The sequence below is a fragment of the Myodes glareolus genome, chromosome 21 (genome assembly GCF_982192425.1).
Source record: "Myodes glareolus chromosome 21, mMyoGla1.1, whole genome shotgun sequence".
Classification (NCBI taxonomy): Eukaryota; Metazoa; Chordata; class Mammalia; order Rodentia; family Cricetidae; genus Myodes; species Myodes glareolus.
Genome location: NC_142046.1, coordinates 43,801,566 through 43,826,335, shown reverse-complemented (window position 1 = coordinate 43,826,335; position 24,770 = coordinate 43,801,566).

The following is a 24,770-nucleotide window of genomic DNA, read 5'->3' as shown; positions in this document are numbered from 1 at the left end:
GAATATTGATGAAAACCCAAACTAAAATGTAACTGGAATTTAAAAAAAAAAAGAAGACTAAAAATATAGTAGAAACCCTCACCAAGCAGAATGGATCTTGCAGAAGACAAAATATAAGGGCTTGAAGACAATGTAGAGGAAATTTTATCATTCAATCAAAGAAGATGATTTTTTCTTCAAAAAAATTAAAAAGTTTTTAACCACAGGAACAGAATATTCAAGAAGTTTTGAATATCAAGAAAAGATAAATCTATAAATTAAGCTCATAGAAAGAGGGACAGTGGTGTAGGAGGTCCTTCTGTTTATGTGTTGGTTTCATTGGTTAATCAATAAAGAAACTGCTTGGTCTGATAGGGGAGAACTTAGGTAGGCGGAGAAGACAGAACTGAATTCTGGGAGGAAAGAAAGTAGAGTCAGAGAGACGCCATGGAGACACCAGGTCAGACATACTGAATCTTTCCTGGTAAGCCATGACCTCGTGGTGATATACAGATTATTAGAAATTGGTTAAATCAAGATGTGAGAGTTAGCCAATAAGAGGATAGAGATTATGGGCCAGGCAGTGATTTAAATGAATGCAGTTTCCGTGTAACTATTTTGGGTGTAAGCTAATCAGGCAGTCAGAAAAAGGGGCCCCACTCCTTACAATAGGAGAGAATTTCCAACTAAAATATATAGACAGTACTGCCATAAAATTATAAGAAAACTGCCCAAATCTAAGAAAGGTAAAAGAGACACAAAGAACACCAAAGACAGGATATATAAACTCTCTGTGCTATACTATAGTTAAAACACTAAACATACAAAAGAAAGGGTACTGAAAGCTGAAACAGAGAAGGGTCAAGTCATATATCATATAAAGGCAGGTCATCAGGATAACATCCAGATTTTCAATTGAAACTTTAAATCAAAAGACCTTGGAGAAATGTGCTTTAAATTCTAGAAAACAGAGGCCAACCTGAACTATTTTACTTGCAAAAATTATCATCTGTCATAATTGAAGTGAAATAAAACCTTCCCATAATTAAAAAATGATTTATGACCACCATAAAATATTTATGACAACCAAGTCAGCCTTACAGAGAATACCAGAAGGAATATTTCATATTGAGTAGGATAAGAGGCAACAGAGAGGAAATAAATGATGACAGGATGGTGATTATGCAAAGAACTAAGGAAATAAACACCATAAAATCATCATTGCTCAACAATAATTTTGAATACTAACAGCCTCAATTCCCAACCAAAAAGTACAAGATAAATTGGCAAAGGAAACAACTTCCTGAATAGAACACTAGAGGCACAGGCACTAAGATTGACAATTAATAAATAGGACCTCATGAAATTGAAACTTTTTATAAGGAAAAGGACACCATCAATAGGACAAAATGGCAGCCTAGAGAATAGAAAAAGATCTTCACCAACCCCACAATCAACAGAGGGATGATTTCCAAAATATATAGAGAACTCAAGAAACTAGACATAAAAATATGAAATAATCCAATTTAAAAATGAGGCGCATATCTAAACAGACAATTCTCAGCAAAGAAACTCATATGGCCAAGAAATGCTTAAGGAAATGTTTAACATCCTTAGCCTTCAGGGAAATGCAATTAAAACAATTCTGAGATTCCATCTTCTCAGAATGACCAAGATCAAAAACACAAGCAACAGCTTAGACTGGAGAGAATGTAGAACAAGGGGAGCACTCCTCCATTGCTTGTGCAAATTTGTACAGCCACTTTGGAAGTCAGTGTATCAGTTTCTCAAAAAAATTGAAATCAATCTACTACAAAAGCCAGCTATACCAATCTTGGACATATACCCAAAGGATGCATAATCATACCACAAGGACACTTGCTCAACTATATCCATAGCAACTTTATTCGTAATAGCCAGAAACTGGAAACAGCCTAGATGTCCCACAGCTGCAGAATGGGTAAAGAAAATATGGTACATTTTACACAGTGTAATATTACTCAGCGGTCAAAAACAAGGATACCAGGCAATTTGAAGGTAAATGGATGGAACTTGGAAAAAAATCATGCTGAGTGAGATAACCCAGACTGAGAAAGACAAACATGGTATGTACCCACTTATAAGTGAATAACAACTGTAAGGTAAAGGATAACCATGCTATAATCCACAAGCCCCAGTGAAACTAGGTAACAAGAAAGGTTCATGGAGGGGGGTGCCAAGTTCACCCTGGGAAGGGGAAATAGAGTTTTCTTGAGTGGGCTTTGGGTGGGTGGGAATGGGAACGTAAGTGATTAGGTTGGAGGGAAGAGGAATGGTAGTGAAAGAGACTACTGGAAAAAAGTGGGAGGAGACAGAAGCTCAGCGCTTTTCAGTCTGAGAATTTCAAAAAGGTAAGAACTTTAGTGACTGACTGCTTTACTTCTCTGATCTTTCAGCTTTCACCACCATCCCCTCCGATATCTTACTCTGGGTTTTTATTAAGACCAATTAGAATTTGCACTAAATCTGGCGTCCAACTTTAGAGCACTAATTAACAAAAAAAATGCCCCTTGCCTATGGCTTTGCAGCCACTAGCACATGCTGAAACTGCATGCTGGCAAGGTTTCTCTCTCTTTTTCCCCAAGTCTCTGAGCTTGGGGAAGAGTTTGGAATTTTTTTCTTTGCAGCCTCTCTGCAGCAAACACAGGATGTGTTTGGGCTCCAAACATCACAGGAGTTAGCCACATTCGCATGGACCCCCAGGGAGATGACCAACTCTTCAGCTTCTTTTCTCCTGGTGGGTTGAGGTCTTTCCCTGCACCCCCTTGTCAGGCTCCTGACAAACAAGTAACTTTCTTGAAACCCATTTCTACTGTTCTATGCAGCAGCAGTCAGCTTCACACTTCATCATCATCTGAATTGTCATTGTTGGCAGATTTGGTGAGAAAATCAGGAATTCTGAAAGGGGGGAATAATTTAAATAAGAGTATTTTCTCTACATTAAAAGACGGGAAACCCTGTAACAAGGGAGAGAATTAAGTCTCTGTATAATTATGCAATGCATGGTTTAAAAATGGAACAATTAAAAGAAAGGATAATCAACAAAGATTGACAAAATGTTAATTATCATTTTAATAATCTTTATTGTTGGATTGATAATTCTTGGTTTATCTCTAAAAATGTTGGTTGATATGAGTGCCAAGATACAGGCCTTAGAAAAACTTATTAAAACAGATCATAGAAATACTGAAATTATGCAGAAGGTATGCCAAAGGTAAGCATTGGACTAGTGAATGTTGATCAACAAGAGATATTGAAGGTAACACTTTGCCATTGAGAAACTCCTTGAGGGACTTCTTGTAGGCCCTTATGCCAAATATGGTTCAATCATCTGTTATCACAAAGGAAACTCCTTCCCAGAGCAATTAACCTAATGCCTATTATAAGGAACCATATTGCTCTAGATAATAAAACAGCTATAGATAAGAGAATAAAAAAAATCAGGAGAAACCATAAAGTGAGTATTTTGGAAAATTTTTATAAATGAATAAAGACCAAAATAAAAATACAAATAAATGGCATTGTCTTTGAAGGTTTGGTAGACACAAATGTGGCTGTAACAACAATTTCACCAGAATCTTGGCATCCAAATTGGCCTCTTCAAGAGGTAAATGTTCAGCTTTTAGGAATTAGAATTTTATCTCAGGGAAAACAGAGCATGAGATGGGTCAAATGTATAAGACCAGAAGGACAGAGAGAAAAATTAAAGCCATATATTCTTAACATAGCAATGAATTTGAGAGGACATGATTTGTTACAGCAATAAAATACCCAGATCAACATTTTCACCAATCATAGAAGCAAACCATTAATTAAGGTATGTTTCTGAGATATTAGAAGGTTTTATAAAGAGCAGTCACTGACCATTAAGGTTGTTCAAGAACAGGACACAACAGCTGCTGTTCTTCCAAAGGCACAAACAGCCCTACCTTTAAAATGGTTGACAGACAATCCTGTATGGGTTGCAAAATGGCCTTTAGCAACAGAGAAACTTCAAGTTTCTTAGAAAAGCTGGTAGAGCAGCAACTCTTAGCATATTGAAGAGTCAACCAGCTTTTGGTATTCTCCTATATTTATTGTTAAAAAGAAATCTAGAAAATGAAGCATAGTAACAAATCCAAGAGCTGCTGTTAATAAAGTGATACAACCAGTGGACTCTTTACACTCTGGATTTCCTTTGGCTTCTCTATTACCAGAGGGCGGCCTTTAAGTTATTGATTTAAAAGATTGTTTTTTCATTATACCTTGACAAGAAAAAAGAAAAAGAAAAATTTGCCTTTATGGAGCCTACTTAAAATAATTCTAAGCCTACTAAGAGATATAATGGAAGAATTTCCCACAGAGAATGTTAAATACCCCCATTCTATGCAAATATTTTGTACAGCAGTTATTGGAAATAAGCAGTTTCCTGAATCTGTATCTTATCATTTACATGAATGACATTTTACTATCTGATTAAAATATAGATACTTTAGATAGAATATTTGAAGAAGAAAATTTTGGCTTAATGGGGATTACTAATTGCTCCTGAAAAAATACAAAGAGAAGAGTCTATTAATTATATAAAATAGATTTACAAAAAATTAGACCCCAAAAGGTGAAAATTAGGAGAGATCAATTACAGATTCTTGATGACTTCCAAATATTGCTAGGAGACATTTCCAATCTAGGGTCCAATATTGGAATAAGACTTGATGAACTGATTAATTTAAACAAAACCTTAGAGAATGAGAATGACTTGAATAATCCCAGAAATTCTCAGATGAAGCTGAGAGAGAACTGGCTTTGATTGAAAGGAAATTACAGAAGGCACATGTGGATCTTGTGGATCTCAAGTTTAACTGCATTCCTGTCATATTAACCTCCAAGCATTCTCCTACAGAAATTTTTATGAAGAGGGAAGATATTATCTTGGAATGGATCTTTGTACCACATAAACAGAATTTAAAAAATTAAAATTTATTTAGAAAAGGTCTCTGAGTTAATTCTAAAATGAAATTTGTGCCTTCATTAACTAGCAGAAAAAGACCCAGCAGAAATTAGTACTTTTTAATAATGAAGAAATTGAAAAATTATGTGCAGAAAGTGGATCCTGGCAAAGAGTTTGTTGTAATTTTAGGGAGGGATTAACAACAAGTAGCCCAAGAACAAGAGAATTCAATTTATAAAGAGAAATAGCTGGATCCTTCCTTACATTGTATGGGAAACACCAATAACTGGGGTCCCTACATTGTGTGGTGATGCAAATAAATCAGGAAAGGCAGGTTACAAATCAGAAAATTTAAGTAAAGCAGAACAACGCCCTCATGATTCTGTCCAAAAGTCAAAATTATATGCTATTCTTATGGTACTAAGGTATTTTAAAGATAGCCTCAACATAGTTACTGATGAGCAATATGCAGAAAGAGTTATTTTCCATATTGAAACTACTGAATTTATATAAGATAATACAGAATTGACTTAATTATTTATTCATTTACAAGATACAATCAGGAATAGGAATCATCCCATATACATAACACACTTCCAATCCCATACAGGTCTGTCAGTTCCTCTAGCACAAGGTAATGAAGAAATTGATCAACTATTGATTGGAAATGTGTTGAAGGCCTCAGAATTTCATTTAAAAAGTAATGTCAATATCAGAGGCTTAAAAAAAAAGACTTCCATCATGTGGCAATAAGCCAAGGAAACTATAAGGAAATGTCCTACTTGTACTTTATACAACCAAACACAACAAGCTGCAGGAAGTCACCCAAAGGGGATTCAGGAGTGAAATCTGGCAAATGGATGTGTTCCATTTTGTAGAATTTGGAAACCTAAAATAAATGCATCACACCACTAATATCTATTCAGGTTTTTAATGGGCAACTGCTTTAAGTTTGAAAAAGGCTGATGCAGTTATCACACATTTGCAGAAGTTATGGCCAGCATGGGTATACCTGTACGACTAAAGAAAGATAGTGCTCCAGTTTATGTCTCTAAAAAAATGAAATATTTTATTTTGCTTATTATAATATAAATCATATTACAGAGATACCATTCAACCCTACAGGCCAAGCAGTTCTAGAAAGATCAAATCAAACTCTATTGTAATATTAAATAAACAGAAAGGGATGATAAACACTCTAAGAAATAGATTTCATAATGCTTTATTAACCTTGAATTTTCTAAATGCTAATAAGAGAGGAATAACAGCTGTGGAGAGGCATTGAATAGTAGAAAAAATCTATAAAATTAAATCAGCCAATACACTTTAAAGATGTACTGACCTCAGATTGGAAACTAAGACATGTGATATGTTGGGGAAGGGTTTTGCTTTTGTTTTCACAAGAGAAGAAAAATGATGGATACCATCAAAATTGATAAAGATTCAATTTGAACAATAGACACCTCTTAATTAGAAGAGATGATAGTTCATCAAACAGCATGGTCGTTTAACTAAAACTAACAATTGCTTTTCATTTGATGTGATATAATTTGCCAAAATAGAACCTCCCCAAAATTAGGGATGGGGAAGGGTTTTGTTTCTGTCTTTTCAGAAGAACGAAGACATCCAACTAAGGAATCCAAAGATGGCTGGACATATGAGATATCTGAATAAAAAAGGACAAATCATCCAGAAAAAAAGTCCCAAGAAAAGAAGAAATTGGCTTATGGGTATATCACATTTCCAAGAGGAAAAATTTTGTAAATCTTTCCAAATATTTGTTTCCTCAATTCTCCACAGACATAGAATGCAAATTGTCTTATTTTAGTCCCACTGCAGTTAAAGATTAAGGCTGGCTTTGGAGTTGGAGTGTGACTCTCTCCTTCTCTAAACCCAAGAATACTTATTATTTATCATTTATTATTATAAACTCCAAAATCTCTGTCTCATGTCAGAAGAGAAACCTAATATGGGACAGAAGAAAAGCAAATATTTAAGGACATTTTATTGACACCAATCTCATAATCTTTAGGTTTTACATTGACTCTTTAACAGTTTTTCTTAAGGTACAAATTTTATAAGATAAATATAAATTCATGTATCTTAAACTTTTAGTCATGATATTAATGGTCATATTAGAGTACTAACTAATTCTAGAAAAAAAGACTCATCTAACTTACTGTATATGATTTCAGGTTTGAGTTTCTATCAGTTTTCTGTAGTGAACCATGAGCACACCTAACAGTGACCTTTAAAGTCTCCAAAAGGAGGATGGGTCCCCACAATGACAATTCCTCTAGGACTATGATAACACCACGAAGGTGAAAAACATCAGCTGAAGATTGGCTTTGACTACAAATTGCTCCAGAACAATTTTGAGGTGGCTAGCTGAGATGATCCTGCCTCACAGGCTACTCTAGCCAGGACTTGAGACAAGCCCTAAACTTTCCCATTACAGAGAGACTGGACAACAAATGAAAAAGTTACCTCTCCCAGGACCTGACAATTAACCCAAATTTTTCTTTTCAGGATCCCCTAAAGATGCTTTCAACCCTGAACGGCCGCAAGGAAAATTAAGAATATGACACCCACATTCCCAGCAGGTGGAGTGAATGGTTTTTGCTCATTCACTGGGTTATGGATATTTGTTATTGTTCAGGGGGGCATGGTTGCAAGTTGTTACAGGTACAATTAGGAGGAAAGCTGAGCAGAGGAGATTAGATTCAGAATTCTTGTTCTGAAAAGAAAAAAAGGAAATACAGGAAAGATAGGTAAATGGGTAGATTATTGGATCTACTCTGAAAAGAAAAAAAGGATGATATAGATATGATAAAAAGGTAGATTACTGAATCTACTTTTGAGAGCAACTACTAGTTTTAAAAAGTTTACACTGGATTGAACTTTTTTATATTGTATACAAATTTTGTGTATTGGTACAAATTTGAGATTAATTTTCTTAAAACATACTGTACATATGGTCCCAATCTTGTTCAATTGTACATTGAACAAGGTATTGTACCTATGCATCTCATTTAACAATATAATGCAAATTTTTAGTTATTAAAAGTTATTATTACCAACTATGTAGGAAATGCAAGTTAGTAATTAGTCACATATTATAATTGAACTTGTAGTCAATTAGGTATGTGTTCAAGGTCAAACAGATTTATTTTAGAAAAGCAAGTCATCTTCAAACAGATCAGAGATCTACAGAATATGGCATTTAAGATGTTTTAATAACATAGGTTCCTTTTTTATGACAATAAGACATGTCTGCACCTGGCAGCACCAATCTACTTCAGAGAAGATAATGGGCATTGAAGAAACTCCATGTGGAGTTTACTTTCTTTGTGGTAAAAGTAAGCCACTGGGCAAGAAAGTCCCCTTGCCTTGACTGCTGACAGTATGCTGTACTAATTGGACAGGCAGAACACAAAAGAGAGTGACTGTCAAGCATTGTAAAGACAAAGCAGGAGAGCCCTTCAGAATATCCTGCTTCACAGAAAAGTCTGATGAATATTCTAGGCCTGTAAGCAGAAGATGGATGCCCTAAAGTTGCAGAGAAACTTTGGGTGTAGTGCCATTTCATTTGTATTTTAATAAATAAAGTTTGCCTGAAGATCAGAAAAGCAAAACAGTCACAACAGCCAGCCTGACAGACCAGGCAGCAATGACACACACCCTTAATCCCAGTAGCCACAATGACATATGCCTTTAATCCCAGTAGCCAGCTATCTTGCAATAGAACCCAGGAGGTAATGGTGCATACCCTCAATCCCAGAATTGAGAGGATTACAAAACGGGAGGAAACAGCTCTCAGACACCATCTCATTCTGAGACTTCCTGGAGGAAGAACCATCATTTCTGGACTGAGGTAGAGGTAAGAGCCAGTGGCTAACTGCTTTATTTTTCTGATTTTCAGGTTGAACCCCAATTTCTGTTTGAGTTTTCATTAATCTGCTTCATTTGGGTGACTGTCCAGTCAGTCAGCTGTCTCTGTCATTTCTCACAATCTTTGGAAGTCACTTGCTTGTACTTCCTGTATATAGTTAATATTATTTCCTTCTCAGATCTTGAAGTAGTTGAAGACGAGATAGTTACAGTTATAGCTTACTTGTTTACCAGACTCAGAAAAGAAACTCACTAAAGATGTGTAAAGTGTAAAGGGTTGGGAGAAATAAAAGATAATTTGAAAATGCAAATTAGAATTTGCATTAGACAGTGAATTAGGCACAACCTTTCAGACCCATCAAGATAGAATAGATATAGAGTATTTTCTCTGAATTTGTCAAATGCAAGTGTACTAGACATTGCTGATGTATTTATTGTCTTTATATAGTATACAGTTATTATACTTATTGTATAAAGTTATAGCCTTACCCCTTCCTGTTGATTTGTCATAAAAATTCAGAAAAAAAGGGGAAATGGCAAACTGTTCATTCACAACAATTTAAAACATTTGCTCTACAGAAAAGTTTGTACTAAGGATAAAATGATATGTTTGACTGAGAGAAAACATTTCCAAGAAGCATAATAACAAAAAACTTGCATATTAAAATATGTTAAGTCAGAAACTATTTTAAGTCAAAATAGAATTCTTGAAAAAAAATAAGGGAAATTTCACCAAAACAGATATACAGATGTTCAACACTATAAGCCATTAGTGAAATGGCAAATTAAAACATGAGATAACAGTATATGCTGACTGAAGGACTAAAGATTTTTTAAGTGCTAAAACCAAAAGCTGGTAGAATGCAAAGACACCAGATAGAGATGGATCAGTGATTAAGAGCATCCTTTTTCCTGTAGAAGATCTAAATTTGATTCCTGAAACCTACTCTGAGCAACTCATAACAATCTGTAACTACAACCCCAGGAGATTTAACACTTTCTGACTCCTCCAGTATCTCTGCATACATGACATATATTTGTACAAACACAAACACATACTTGAATAAAACTAAAAATTAAATCTTTATAAAAAGAAAGGAAAGGAGGAAAGAATGAAAGAAAGAAAGAAGAAAGGAAGGAAGGAAAAAAAGAGGGAAGGAAGGAAAGAAGGAAGAAAGAAACCAGAGCAATCATGTATTGTACTATTAAGGGTGTTTAAGAGTAAAACCACTCTGGAAAACAATCTGGAAATTTTCATAATAGCTAAACATTGAACTTTCACAGGACACTGCAAATGCCCACTTGGGCATTTATCCCAGAGGAACAGAAACAAAATCTGAACACAAATGTTTAGAGTAGCTTTATTTATATTAATAAAAACTGGAACTAACCGAGATGTCCTCCCATGGGTGGAACAAACCATATTCCATGTAATAGAATATTACTCAATTACTATTATAATCTGGATGATTCTCCAAAGAATTATAATAAATAAAAATATCCAATCTCAAAAGGCTACAAAATATATAATCATATAATAGGTAATTGTGCATTAAGGAAGGGTGTGGGGAAAATGGATATGGCTATAAAATGATAACATAAAAAATCCTCACAAAAATAGAAATATTCTATGGCTTAATGATAAATATAAATATCCTAGTTATAACATTGCACTATAGTTCTGTAATACATCACATACATTTGGTAAATATGCCTCAGGACAGCACACACATTAATAGAAATGGGTTGATTTAAGTTATAAAAAGCTAACTAAATAGCCTAAGTTATTAGACACACATTTATAATTAATATTAAGTCTCTGTGTGGTTATTTGGGTGAGGGCAGCTGGTGAGACAGAGCTAGTAGGAGGGATAGACAGAAATGTCTACCTACATATAGCTCCCAAACATTCAGCAACTACATCCACATAAGATCTAAGAAAGTTAACAAAGGTCCTAAACACACAAAAATGGAGCCACATGAAGCTTCCTAGTCTTATGTCTCTCATGGTGCTGTGGTAAAGAGATGTTTTTCCCAGTCTCTGTCCGAGGGCTTGAACCCCCAGTGCAAGAGCTGCAAGAGCAAGCCCTGCCAACACCATGAACCAAGCCACATGGCTGGTTTAAATTTTGATCATTCAGACAGAAAATATTGCAATATGCAGAAAAGTCAGATCCAGATTGGAAAAAAATTCTAAATGGGTTACAGTGTGTTTTAAATGTTTTTAGACTTGGAAGAGCAAAGAGAAATAGTATAAACAATAATAGAAAAATAGTTTAAAATTATAAAGTCTTTAAAGAATAAAGTAATATAAAGGGGGAAAAGTCACACAAACATGGAAAATACACTAGGAGTCTGGATCCTGTACGTTATTGTGTTGTTTTTGAATGTTCTGAGTGCTGATGAAGGAAGGACAGTTGGTAAAACATACTGGATTATGGAAATGGCAGGACTAAACCAACTTACATATTTTAAAAATATCTTCACTTCAAAATGGTAGTCAAAAGATGTGTTACACTGGGAAAGAGATTATGCCTTTATTTCTACAGGAAATGAAAGTCTATGTATATATTCCAGGTTGATATGAATCAGGTTTAATTGGAATAGGCCCCCTGAAAATCCTGACTGCAGACATAAAATAATAATCCTAGAAAAACCAAACAACATGTAACATAGATTTGACCTCCTCAAACATAACAAAAAATCATCTTTGGCTAACTTATATACAACACACAGTCTATACTTATATTAATACAGACATGGATGTTGCCTCTAAAAGTCTATGTATTTTCAAACAAGAGATCAAATAACAACAAAGCCGATGACCCAGGTGATCCACTGTCTCAAAATATCTCTGTTACAGTCTCCTCAAAATTCTGCATCCAAAACAGTTTCAAGGCTGCTGGCTGAGATGGTCCAGTCTCACAAACTACTCCAGCCAAGACCTAACAACTATCCTCATTTTCTCAAGGTTTCCACAAAGATACCAATACCCACATACAACAGGAAACAGTCTAGATCAATACCCACATTCCCAAGATAAGGAGTATGAGTAAATTTTAGTTATTCAACATATTAGAGATGTTTGACATTTTTTTGGGGGGGGTCACACATTGTTATTGGTCATAGTCAAAGAAAAGCTAAATAAAAGTTAAATTCAAAAGTTTCTTTATAAAGGGAAAAGGAGGACTGTGACAAAGGAATGATAGGTAATGAGAGTAGATTATTGTATTTACTTTAATCCAAGAAACAACAACTAATCTAAAAGTATTTTACAATGGCATTGTTTTTGGTTATTGATACAAATTTAAGTTAACTTTGTTATACTAAATATATGCTTCTACTCTTGTTTATGCAGCTCATTTAAAAATATACTGTATAATTTAAAAATACAGGTTAACAGTTATTTATCTATGATGATCAAACTTATACTAACATTAGGTGTGTTTTTAAAGGTTAAACAGATATATTTAGATACATATATGCCCTTCCAATACTTCAGAGACCTACATAATATGGCATTTCATATCTTTAATAACTTGAGGTTTTTCATGACAGTGAGATATGTCTGCCCCTGACAGTACCAATCTACTTAAAAAAAAAAAAAGATAATGTTCATCAAAGAACCTCCATATGAAGTTTGCATTTTTATGGCAAAAGCTAGTCTTTTGGGCAAAGAAACTGCCTTTGCCTCAATTGCTGGCAGGATACTATCTAAAATGCACCAGTAGGGAAAAAAGGAGAACTGCAAAACTTTGCCAAGACAAGACAGGATAGTCCTTCAAAATTCCCTGCTTCTCAAAAATGTCCGTCACATACACTAGACCTAGAAGTCAAAGTTGGATGCCCGAATATTACAAAAGAACTCTGGGTGATTGTTCAGGCAGCCAGATTTTCCTGTTATTAGGTAACATTACACCGTTCTCAGGTCTTTGAGGAAGTTAAAGACTAAATGATTAGACTTAAAATTTCCCTTAATTATGATAAAAAGGTAAATTATGTATAAAACTTTAGACTAAAAAAGATAGTATCTTCTCTAAATATGCCAAATACAAATGGACTAGATAATGTAAACCTAATTCTTACTTGATAACTATTTTGTTATATATAATTTTTCTATGTTAAAAATAAAACCTTACTTTTTTATTTAGAAGAAAAGGGGAAAATGTGGAATATTCCTTCTCAGAGGTCAGGGTGGGTTCCATCTTATAGGATGGTATAGCAGGAATAATTAAAAATCCAGAGACAGATATTAGAGTTCAGTCTGAAGATCTTAAAAGTTAAGTACCCAAATCACTAGCGAGATCTTACCTCTACCAAGGCTCAGACAAACAAAAGGAAAATCATGCCATGATCTCCACCAACCTCAGACTCCACACTCCAATGTGTTCATCTCTTCCCCTTCATATATCTCTCTCTGCCCAGCCATATTGATCCCGTCTCAACCTCCCTAATGCTGGGATTAAAGAAGTGTGATCCCAAGAACTGGAATCACCATTGTGTGAGCTCTGTTTCACTTTCAGACAGATTCAATCTTATGTAGCCCAGGGTGGTATTGAACTCATAGAGATCCATCAGCCTCTGTCTCCTGAGGCCTGAAATTAAAGGTGTGTGTCACCACTCCCTGGCCTGTATAACTGACTAGTATGGCTGCTTTACCTTTTGATATTATGCAAATTTAATGTATACAGTGATTGTACTTTTCTTTTTAGCTGCCCAGACATAAATAATCAGACAGAAACTATATTAATTACAAAACTGTTTGACCAATGATTTAGGCTTATTCTTAGCTAGCTCTTACATATTAAAATTAACTCATTTCTATTAATCTATGTATCACCACGAGGCTGTGACTTACCAGTAAGGTTCCAGTGTCTTCCACCTTTGGCAGCTATGTGGCATCTGACTCCACCTTCTTTCTCCCTGCATTCAATTTACTTTTCCTGCACTGCCCTAGGCCAAAGCAGCTTCTTTATTTAAAAATGGTAATAAAACATATTCACAGCATACAAAGGGGAATCCCACATCATCTCCCCTTTTTTGTCTAAATAAAAAGGAAGTTTTAACTTTAATATACTAAAATTACATAAAACAAAATAAGTATCAAGCAAGAATTACAGTTACAATATTTATATCTACTTTATCTGTTATCATAACTAAGAAAAACTATTATAACTGTCTATTCTTTAACTCCATCAAAGACTCCAGAAGAATATAATATTACCTAAGTTAATAGGAAGTACATTGTAACAACTTCCAAAACTCTAGAATTGACAGAGAAATCTCGCTGCCTGGACAGTCACGGAAAGTTCTTCTGTAACATTGGGGCATTCAATCGTCAGCCTACAGGCCCATAGTATCTGGCAGAGTTTTCCATGAAGCAGGAAATTTTAAAGGCTGTTTCACCTATATTGACAGTTTGTCAGTTACTTTCTTCAGCACTATATCTTATAGAATGTCTAACAGTTTCAACTGTGAAACAGGAACCCTGAAGGATCATCCATATTTTGAAATGTTCAGCAGTCAATTTTTTGTGGATCCCACATGGCCAATTTATACAGCATACCATCAAGAGCAGTTTTTTTGACCAAATGGCAAGCAGACTTCATAAGAAGCCTCTTCGATGCCAGTCATCCCCTTGAAGTAGATTGGTGCTGCCAGGACCAGATATGTCTCATTGTCATGAAAAATCTTAACTTATTAAAACATTTTAAATGCCATATTCTGTTAGTATTTGAAAGGTTTAAAGATTATCTATGCAACTGAAATATATTTCTGTACATCTAGAAAACCTAATTTGGAAATTTGGGCATAGTTCTATTCAAACTGCTTCCTGCTTTTTGTTGGGTGAAGTAATTTTCAGGGTCTCCAGAGACCTTTTGGAGGGTCTTGGTTCATCAAATCACATTAGTCTAGAAGGAACCCCCAGCTTTTCATCTACTGTGGATATAAAATAAGAGCCTCTTTTTCAAAGCAACATATCCTTAGACCCAAAATTTGAAGTCAAGATACCTTTAAAATATATGTGTTGGTTTAGCTTAGCAGCCAGTACAATAAAATGTCTCTCTGTACTTAGCTCATTCACACTCAAAAATATTAAAGAAAACACAATAATATAATATAATTATATATATATTTATAATATTATGTATATTATATTATATATTATAAAATATATATATTATAATAATATAATCCAGACTGTGTGTTTTCCATCTTTTGTGGCTTATATTTCTTTACTCCTTTCATCTATGATTGTCTGTAGTTTGTCTCTTTAAAGACTTTGTTTTATTTTGTAAAACTGTTTCTTTTCATTTGTCTATACTCTTTTTCTTCACTCTTCCAAGCCTACATATATTTATTCATCACTGTGACCCATTTGGAGGTCTTTTTCATCTGAATCTGTCTTTATTGTATCTCTGTAATCCTTTTCTGACCAGGACCACTTCTTAAAATACTAAACACCATGGCTAGGACTAGGGTTGTTTTGCATTTTGGTTCTGCCTAGTCCAACAAGGCAGAGGTCTGTTCACTGCCTCTGAGACTGCCAGGTGAGACTCATCCTCACTATCTCAACTCTGGGTAGCACCATGCAGCATATAAACCCTTTTTATCTGAATAAAAGCTAAATCTGCCATGCAGTGCACTGGATCTGTCTCTGTATGATTGCAGGAAGCCACCATGATCTCCTGCCTATGCACTCCTAGCAGATCTATCCCACTGCTTGCTTAGTCAGGGAGCACTAAGCAAGCCATGGGTATCATCTCAGCTACTTTCCTCTAGACCCTGAGTGGGTACACAAGCACCTGGACCCAAAGTGGGTGGTGGGCATAACCACAAATGTTTCAGACCACGTTAGCATGCCAATTTGTTGATGGAGTATGCTTGTTCATTCCTGGACACCCAGGCCTGAAATAATTACACAGAAACTGTATTAGTTTAATCACTGCTTGGCCAATAGCTTAAGATTATTATGAACTAACTTTTACATCTTAAATTAACCCATTTCTATTATTGTTGTATAAATGTAATACATTATCTTTATCCATTTTTTCAGTGACAGACATCTAGGTTGCTTTCAAATTCTGTTATTAAAAAAAGCAACAATGAACACACTTGAGCAAGTCCCTCTATAGTAGGATAAAGGATTCTTTGGATATATACCCAACAGTGAACCTTGAGGTAGATCAACTCCCAGATTCTTTAGGAAACACCAAATTGATTTCCATAACTGTACAAGTTTGCACTCCCACTAGCAATGGAGGAGTATTCTCCTTACATAATCTTCTTCAATGTGAGCTGAATTTTTTTTGTTGATGTTGGCCATTCTGAATGGTGTAAGAAGAAAACTCAAAGTAGTTTTGATTTGCATTTCCCTCATGAACAAGGATGTGGGACATTTGTTTAAGTGTTTCTCAGTCATTTGAGTTCCTTCTTTTGAGAATTTTCTGTTCATATCTGTACTCCATTTTAATACAGTTATTAATTTTCTTGATGTTCAGTTTCTTTTAGTTACTGATATATTTAGATATTGGCCCTCAATCAGATGTGTAATTGGTGGGGGGGGGGAAACCTTTGTTCATTCTCTCAGATGCTACTTTCCCCAAATTATAGTGTCCATTGCCATTCAAAAGTTTGTAAGTTTAATGAGCTCCCACTTATTAATTGTTATCAATGTTCTGTTCAGAAATTCATCTGCTGTGCTAATGAGTTCAAGGCTATTCTTCACTTTTTCTTCTAACAGGTTCAGTATATCTGGTTTTGTGTTGAGTTCTTTGATTCATTTGGAGAATGGTTTTGTGCAGGGTGACCAGGACGAATGCTTTTAGATTCTTCTGCATATATCCTCTAGTCTGACCACACATTTTGATGAAGATGCTGACATTTTCTAATATGTATTTCTGGATTTTCTATCAAAATCAGATGTCCAACAGTGTGTGGTGTTATGTCTGGGTCTTCAGCTCGATTCCACTGGTCACTATATCTGTTTTTATGCCAATACCATTCTCTTTTTATTAATATAGCTCTATAGTAGAATGAGGTTGGAGATACTCAGACTTCCCACAGTCCTTGTATTATTCAGAATTGCTTTAGCTATCCTAGGATTTTTGAGTTTCCATAGAAAGCTGAGAATTGTCCTGTCAAGATCTGTGCAGAATTGTGTTGGAATTTCTAAAAAGAGGTTGCATTGAATATGTAGATAGATTTTGGTAAATGGGCATTTTATTATATTTAATCCTAAAAATCCAAGAGATGGGGAGATCTTTCCATCTTCTGATACTGATTTGACTTCAATTTCTTTCTTCAATGCCTTAAAGTTTTAGTTTATCATACAAGCCTTTCACTTGCTTGATTAGCTTTACCCCAAGATACATATTATATATTTTTGAGGCTATTGTGAAAGGGATTGTATCCCTTATTTCTTTTGCAGACCATTTGTTATATGTATATGGTATAGGAGGTCCTTCTGTCTTTCTGTTGGTTTCATTGGTTAATAAAGAAACTTCTTTGGGCCTGTTGATAGGGTAGAACTTAGGTAGGTGGGGAAAACTAAATGGCATTCTGGGAAAAAGGAGGAAGAGTCAGAGAAAGGAACGCCATGGAGCCACCAGAGACAGGCATATCAAATTTTTCCCAGTAAGCCACTGCCACATAGCAATATACAGATTAATAGAAATGGGTTAAACTAAGATGTAAGAATTAGTCAATAAGAAACTAGTGCTAATGGGTCAAGCAGTGATTTAATTAATACAGTTTCTGTGTGGTTATTTCAGGTTAAACTAGCCAGCCAGGACGAACAAGCAGCTCCTTCCTCTACAACATATATAGGAGGGCTACTGATTTTTGTATGTGAATTTTGTATCCTACTACTTTGGTGAATGTGTATCAGTTCTAGGAGTGTGTCACTAGAATTTTTAGGGTAACTTATGTATATAATCTTATCATCTGCAAATAAAGGTGTTTTGAGAAAGTTGTCCTTACATTTCCACACATATGACATGGCATGCTCACATTGAAATACATATTATACACACATTATACACAATACTTAAAATAAAATTTTAATTGTTTTGGATGCTTTGAGGGGATAGAGGGTTTACATTGACTCATTAGTAAATGCTTCTATAACTTTGTTTCATATTTTTCTTAGTGTATTATGTAAAATCAACTTCAAAGGCACTGGGTAAACTCCAAAGACAGGCATGATAGGCATGTCTATAATCCTAACTCTCACTAGTCTAAGGCAGGGAGATGGGGGGTTCAAGATCAGTCTGGGCTATATGGGAACATCATGTTTCAAACTACGAGAGGAGGAATGTGGAATAATAATGTAGGTCAGTGGTACAGCACATGTATAGCAAACATGAGTCCCTGAGTTTGCAGTACTGAGACATAAAGGGACAGAGGTCACAATACTTGTAAGGACTACTGTACTCCTTCTTAACCCATAATTCAGATCTGTCTTTTAAAAAAGCCACCATATTTGTTTCACGTGTGAGTCAAACAGCACGGCTTACATTTATTTCTGTAACTGTCTTGCTGTATTTTGTCATCCCACTAATCATATATCTTCTACTAATCTCTCTGTTGTATGTGAAACCAGCAGGATATATTCTAAATCGCTATCCAATCACAGTACCTCAGGAGGCTTACAAACACATCAACCTCAGGAAAAATAACATGCTTTCATTTTACAGAAAAATAAAACATAATTGCTATCCCCGAAGCTTCTGTAAAGTTCAAACTAAAACTATAAATATGTTAAAATTCAGAGAAAGTTTAACTTTAAAGAAACAAATTCTTGAAACTCCTGACTGAGCTTGAGGAAAGTGGTGGGAGGCTGGGATGCAGTTCCAAGACTGAGGTTCATAACGTCCAATAGAAGTCACATGGAGTAGCAGAAGATAAAATGGAGGGCCAGGAACCCCTTCCCTTCCTCTCTCCCTTTCTCGGGGCATAAAATCCTCCAACTCAGCTTGTATGGGAGCCGCCGACCAGGACAGGGCAGTGAGTGCAAACAGGAAGGAGTTCCTTTGTTTTAATAGCATGCCTGCAGCAAAGTAAGACTGCAGGCAGGGAGATTTCTGACCAGCAAGTGGCACTGATCCTGTAGCAGAAGATACAATGGAGGGGTAAGTGTGCTCCTGACCCGCCACACAAGCCCGGAAAGAGAACACACAATTTTCCCGCCATCCTTATCTCCCTGGGTATTTCGAAGGGGCGACTTCCCCCAGATAAACCCTCTCTCCTCCTACCCCATCCCTGCTTTCAGTCAGGAACCCCTTCCCTTCCTCTCCCCCTTTTTCGGAGCATAAAATCCTACAACTCAGCCTGTGAGGGCACGGCTGGGACAGAGCGGTGAGTGCAAATGGGAGGGAGTTCCTTTGTTTGAACAGCCTGCCTGCAGCAAGGTAGGACTGTAGGCAAAGTGATTCCTGGCAAGAAAGGGGCAATAATCCTGTAGCAGAAGACCCAGTGGAGGGAAGAGCCATTGGAGAGCATCTGAAAGAAGAGATGGGCAGGCGCCAAGGCAAGAAATCCTCCAACAATCTGAAAAACAACATGAAAACACCAGATCCCAGCGATCTTATGACAGAAGGACTTGAACACCCTATTCCGGAAGAAGTGGAAAACAGTGTCATTATGAAAGCAATAGAGTCTCTTAAACGGGTATGAATAACTCACTTAAAGAAATAGAAGAGAAATATAACAAAAAGATTGAAGAAATGAGTAAAGAAATGGAAGAGAAATAGAACAAAAAGTTTGAAGAAATGAGTAAATTCGTAAACGATACCCTGGGAAACCAAGAAAAAACAATCAAACAGGTAATGGAATCAGTTCAAGAATTGAAAACTGAAATGGAGGCAAAGAAGAAAACACAAACTGAGGGCTGGCTGGATATGGAAAATCTAGGTAAATGAACAGAGACTTCAGAAACAAGCATAACCAATAGAATACAAGAGATAGAAGAACGAATCTCAGATTATGAAGACACCATAGAGAAAATAAACGCTCTGACCAAAGAAAACAGCAAATCTAACAAATTCTCATCACAAAACATTCAGGAAATCTGGGACATAATAAAAAAACCAAATCTGAGAATAATAGGGGTAGAAGAAGGAGAAGAATTGCAGATCAAAGGTCCAGAAAATATATTCAACAAAATTATAGAAAAAAACTTTCCCAATCTAAAGAACAATATTCCTATGAAGGTTCAAGAAGCATACAGAAAACCGAATAGACTGGATCAGAAAAAAAATCCCCTCACCATATAATAATCAAAACACAGAGCATTCAGATTAAAGAAAGGATATTAAGAGCTGCAAAGGAAAAAGGTCAAGTAACTTATAAAGGTAAACCTATCAGACTTACACCAGACTTCTCTATGGAAACCATGAAAGCCAGAAGGTCCTGGATAGAGGTACTGCAGAAACTAAGAGACCATGGATGCAAGCCCAGACTACTATACCCAGCCAAGCTATAATTCACTATCAACAGAGAAAACAAAATATTTCAGGATAAAAACAAATTTAAACAATACATAGCTACAAATCCAGCCTTACAGAAAGTATTAGAAGGAAAATCACAACCCAAGGAATCCAACATTCCCAACACTGCCTACAATAACTCAGAAATCTAGCGATCCTTCACAAGCACAACTCAAAGAAGGAAAACACATACACTCTACTACCCAAAAAAATGACCGGAGTCAACAACCACTGGTCATTAATATCACTTAATATCAATGGACTCAATTCACCTATAAAAAGGCACAGACTTAGAGATTGGATACGAAAACAGGATCCAACATTCTGCTGTTTACAAGAAACACACCTAAACCACAAAGACAGACACCTACTCAGAGTAAAGGGTTGGGAAAAGGTTTTCCAAGCAAATGGACCTAAGAAACAAGCAGATGTGGCCATTCTAACATCTAACAAAATCAAATTCAAACTAATCAATCAGAAGAGATGGGGATGGACATTTCATACTCATAACAGGAACAATTCATCAGGAAGAAGTCTCAGTCCTGAATATCTATGCCCCTAATATAAAGGCACCCACATATGTAAAAGAAACTCTTCTAGAACTCAAGGCAGTCATCAAACCACACACACTAATAGTAGGAGACTTCAACACACCTCTCTCACCAATGGACAGGTCAATCAGACAGAAATCCAACAGAGAAATAAGAGAATTATTGGAGGTATTGAATCAAATGGACTTAACAGATATCTATAGAAAACTCCACCCAAATAGGAAAGAATATACCTTCTTCTCTGCAGCTCATGGAACCTTCTCAAAAATTAACCACATACTCGGTAACAAAGCAAACTTCCACAGATAAAAAAAAATTATTAGTAACCACATGTGTCTTGTCTGATACCATGAATTAAAGTTAGAATTCAACAACAATGCTACCCCCAGGAAGCCAACAAACTCATGGAAGTTGAACAGTCAACTACTGAATCACCCCTGGGTCAAGGAAGAAATAAAGAAAGAAATTAAAGTCTTCCTTGAATTTAATGAAAATAAAGACACAACATACTCAAACCTAAGGGACACTATGATAGCAGTGCTAAGAGGAAAGTTCATAGCACTAAGTGCCCAATTAAAGAAAACAGAGAAAGCACACATTGGAGACTTAACAGCACACTTGAAAGCTCTAGAAAAAAAAGAATCTGATTCACCCAGGAGGAGTAGAAGACTGGAAATAATCAAACTGAGGGCTGAAATCAACAAAATAGAAACACAGAAAACAATCCAAAGAATCAATGAACCAAAAAGCTGGTTCTTGGAGAAAATCAACGGGATTGACAAACCCCTATCCAAACTAATCAATCGGCAGAGAGAGAACATGCAAATTAAAAAGATCACAAATGAAAAGGGGGACATAACCACAGACACAGAGGAAATTCAGAGAATCATTAGATCTTACTACGAAAGTTTATATGCCACAAAGTTGGAAAATGTAAAAGAAATGGACATCTTTTTAGATAAGTACCATATACCAAAGTTGAACCAAGAACAGGTGAACAATCTAAATAGACCTGTTAGTCGCGAAGAATTAGAAGCTGTTATCAAAAATCTCCCGACCAAAAAAAGCCCAGGACCAGATGGTTTCAATGCAGAATTCTACCAGAACTTCCAGAAAGAGCTAATACCTATACTCCTTAATGTATTCCATAATATAGAAACAGAAGAGTCATTGCCTAACTCCTTTTATGAAGCTACAGTTACTATGATACCAAAACCACACAAAGACACAACCAAGAAAGAGAATTACAGGCCAATCTCACTCATAAACATCGACGCGAAAATTCTCAATAAAATATTGTCAAACCGAATCCAAGAACACATTAGAAAAATTATACATTATGATCAAGTAGGCTTCATCCCAGAGATGCAGGGCTGGTTCAACATACGCAAATCTATCAATGTAATCCATCATATAAATAAACTAAAGAAAAAAACCATATGATCATATCATTGGATGCTGAAAAAGCATTTGACAAAATTCAACACCCATTTGTGATAAAGGTGTTAGAGAGACTGGGGATACAAGGATCATACCTAAATATAATAAAAGCAATATACAGCAAGCCGTCAGCTAACATCAAATTGAATGGAGAGAAACTCAAAGCCATACCACTAAAATCAGGAACACGACAAGGCTGTCTACTCTCTCCATACCTCTTCAATATAGTGCTTGAAGTTCTAGCAATAGCAATAAGACAACATAAGGGGATCAAGGGGATTCGAATTGGAAAGGATGAAGTTAAACTTTCGTTATTTGCAGACAATATGATAGTGTACATAAGTGACCCCAAAAAAACTCTACCAAAGAACTCCTACAGCTGATAAACACCTTTAGTAATGTGGCAGGATACAAGATCAACTCCAAAAAATCGGTTGCCCTCCTATACACAAAGGATAAAGAAGCAGATAGGGAAATCAGAGAAACATCACCTTTCACGATAGCCACAAATAGCATAAAATATCTTGGGGTTACTCTAACCAAAGAAGTGAAAGACCTATTTGACAAGAACTTTAAGTCTTTGAAGAAAGAAATTGAGGAGGATACCAGAAAATGGAAAGACCTCCCCTGCTCTTGGATTGGGAGAATCAACATAGTAAAAATTAAAAATGGCAATTCTACCAAAAGCAATCTATAGATTCAATGCAATCCCCATCAAAATCCCATCAAACTTCTTCACAGACCTTGAGAGAACAATAATCAAGTTTATATGGCAAAACAAAAAACCCAGGATAGCCAAAACAATCTTATACAATAAAGGACCTTCTGGAGGCATTACCATCCCTGACTTCATACTCTATTACAGAGCAACAGTATTGAAAACAGCTTGGTATTGGCATCAGAACAGAGAAGTCGACCTATGGAATCAAATAGAAGACCCGGATATTAACCCACAAACCTATGAACACCTAATATTCGACAAGGGAGCTAAAGGTATACAATGGAAGAAGGAAAGCATCTTTAACAAATGGTGCTGGCATAACTGGATGTCAACCTGTAGAAGAATGAAAGTAGATCCATATCTATCACCATGCACAAAACTCAAGTCCAAATGGATTAAAGACCTCAACATTAATCCGACCACTTTGAACCAGATAGAAGAGAAAGTGGGAAGTAGTCTACAAGATATAGGCACAGGAGACCACTTCCTAAGGAGAACCACAGTAGCACAGACAATAAGAGAATCAATGAATAAATGGGACCTACTGAAATGAGAAGCTTCTGTAAAGCAAAGGACACTGTCAGTAAGACAAAAAGGCTACCATCGGACAGGGAGAAGATCTTCACCAACCCCTCATCAGACAAAGGTCTGATCTCCAAAATATACAAAGAACTTAAGAAACTAGACACTAAAACTCTAATTAACCCAATTAAAAAATGGGGTACTGAACTGAACAGAGAATTCACAACAGATGAACTGCGAATGGTCAAAAGACACTTAAGGTCATGCTCAATCTCCTTAGCGATCAGGGAAATGCAAATCAAAACCACTTTGAGATACCACCTTACACCTGTCAGAATAGCTAAACTCAAAAATACCAATGATAGCTTATGCTGGAGAGGATGTGGAGTGAGGGGAACACTCATCCATTGTTGGTGGGAATGCAAACTTGTGCAGCCACTGTGGAAATCAGTGTGGCGGTTTCTCAGGAAACTGGGAGCCAACCTCCCTCAGGACCCAGCAATTCCACTCTTGGGAATATACCCAAGAGATGCCCTATCATACTACAAAATTGAAAAATATTTGTTCAACTATTTTCATAGCTGCACTATCTGAAATAGCCAGAACATGGAAACAACCTAGGTGCCCCTCAATAGAAGAATGGTTAAAAAAGGTGTGGAACATATACACATTAGAGTTTTACTCAGCGGTAAAAAAACAATGACTTCTTGAATTTTGCATGCAAATGGATGGAAATAGAAAACACTTTACTGGGAGAGGTAATCCAGACCCAAAAAGAGGAATATGGTATGTACTCACTCATAAGTGGATTCTAGCCATAGTTAAAGGTCTTTGAGTCTATAATTTGTGATCCTAGAGAAGCTAAATAAGAAGGTGAACCTGAAGAAAATCATATAGTTATCCTCCTGGATATTAGAAGTAGACAAGATTGCCAGGCAAACTTGTGTTCACGGGGGGTGGGGGTGGAAGTAAGGGGAGATGGTTAGGCAGAGGGGAGAGGGGGAGGATTGGGGATGGCTTGGGGGAAAGGGATGGGGGGAGGGAGGAAGGATGGTTATGGGAGCAGGGAAGTTTATATCTCAACTAAGGGAGCCATTTTAGGGTTTGCAAGAGACTTGATTCTGGAGGGGTTCCCAGGCCCAAGGAGAGTTCCCCAGATTGTTCTCTGGGCAGCAGAGGAGAGGGTGTCTGAACTGGCCTTGGCCCAT